Consider the following 2,196-nt stretch of genomic DNA (forward strand, 5'->3'; position numbering starts at 1 on the left):
ATTTTTCCAAATTATCTATAATGAACTTGCACTACTTTTATAATCAAGAATTCTATTTTAAAATCACAGAATTCAATCAGGATGAATTTCTTCCAAAAAAAATTACTAATTGATGATCAAAGAAAGCCAAATAATACGTCCTTGTATAATTACATATATTCATCTATGCAAAAAATGAGTGAATGATATAAATAAAACCATCTGATACTATATTATACCATAGGAACAGCTATGTGTTCCTTTAGTTTTTCAAAGAGCATCTGTCACAGTGAAAATACTCCACATAATATAGTTAATAAGGAGGTTAACGACGTATTTTTGAAAATGTCTTTTTCTAGGACAAAATGGCTTTGTGATTTTTAATGCTTCCCAGGAAAGACACCTGCACTTAATTTCAGCCTTTCTTCTAAAACCATTTCTTCCATTAGTTTCACCATCTCACTTTTCACAGCAATTATTGCAACTCTTCAGAAGCTCTGCAGAACTTAATAAAACAGCAAACATAGTTATATATCCAGCAGTCATTTTAGACAATTAAATGCAGTTTTCAGTTTCTCTACACAAATGTGATAAATTGGAGCCCAGACATTGCTTTGAACTCTGATGAAAGGAGTAATTTCTATTTCAAGCAATACCGTTCCCAATTTAAACTTTGGAAACAATCACTATACAAAGTTGTCTTGACCAATTTATTCCACTAGATGGCAGTCTTGGGATGCTACATGTAACGAAATTGTGTAATTTCTGAACATTAACCAAAAGACTAAGAAAAAGCAAGGCTATGGGAAGGTAAAATGAGGTTTAAAATGCTACAATAAGGAAATATAAACAAGCAAGGGGGAAAGATTTAGGAATCACAGCTGAGACTGATAAGGGGAAACAAAAAATGACTAGACTCTCCTATCTGTATTAAGCATGCATTTTCAGATGTATAGCTCACTCCCTTTCTCGCTTTGCTTTCATTAATCAAGTCCTCATAGAACCAGTCCCCACCAGTGAGTGGACCAGGTTCAATGTGGCCTTGTGATAATCATCTTCTCTGGCTTATGGCTCACATGCATGGCAAGCAAAATTAGGGATCTAAAAATGCACAGAACTGCTTTGCCCTCTGAAATGGAAGGGGAAGGGAAGATAAACAGACACCAGTTAGCGATGCAAGATGGAAGATGGATCATGTTCCTATACCTCCCAAGATACCACTTTATGCTAACTGAATGCTTCACCTTTTTATACTAAAGAAAACTACTTTGAATTAAAATTAGGCCATTTCAGAATCCAAACAGTTTGAGACCATGTCACTGATTCTTTTTGACTGAAGCAAAAGCTGGAAGGGTATCCTTACAAAGCCTTGAAACTGAAAAACACTTTTTGCCCAGAATAGAGAGGACATGTAACAATCCCTTATGCCTCTCATCAGGCTGTGGCATTGCAGGTAACTGCTTAATGTGGCTTTCTATGCTTTTCCTCTTTGGACCCTTACATTTTTCAGTGCCAGTTATGAAACGGAATTAAGGCTTCAGTTATTTCAGGAATGCCACAGATGAACTCAGCAGCACTAAACCATATGAGAACCCAAGGACAAAGAACTATCGCTGAATCTCTAATAATTGGTCCTTATCCTTCCACTAAAATCATCACTAATTGAGACTGAATTGCTGGTGCAAAGACTGAGTAGAAATCACCTAATAGCATTCATTTACTGGGTCAAGAATGATAGTGGTTCTGTAGTTCATTCTTACAAAACACTGTTAATTCTTTAGTCTCCCCTTTCAAGAATTCATCTAGCACAGTATTTGTCTGTAATTCTTATTAGTAAACCAGGGCAATTCCATAGATGTAGGATAATGGTGTCAGGTGACTGCCTTATGAATGTCAGACTGAAGTTTAGGATATGAATTTCTAATTTTAACAAATAGTCAATCAGGATGATAAACATTTAGATAATCCTCAAATGCTAAAAAAAAGAAAAAAAGTCATTGAATAGCACATCGTTAGGAATAATGTGGAACAGAATACAAGCATCATCACATAAACTATTTCAAAAAGTTAGTGACTGTATATTTTTACCTAATCAAACATTTTTATTCAAAGGAAAGTAAATACTTTCCTTATCAGCCAAATTGTCCTTCTATATTGCACTAAATGTGTACCTGAAAATTTGAAGAATCTGTATGTATTATGTTTTGAAATTCAGTG

Source organism: Macaca mulatta, chromosome 3 (assembly GCF_049350105.2).
Source record: "Macaca mulatta isolate MMU2019108-1 chromosome 3, T2T-MMU8v2.0, whole genome shotgun sequence".
NCBI classification, from domain to species: Eukaryota; Metazoa; Chordata; class Mammalia; order Primates; family Cercopithecidae; genus Macaca; species Macaca mulatta.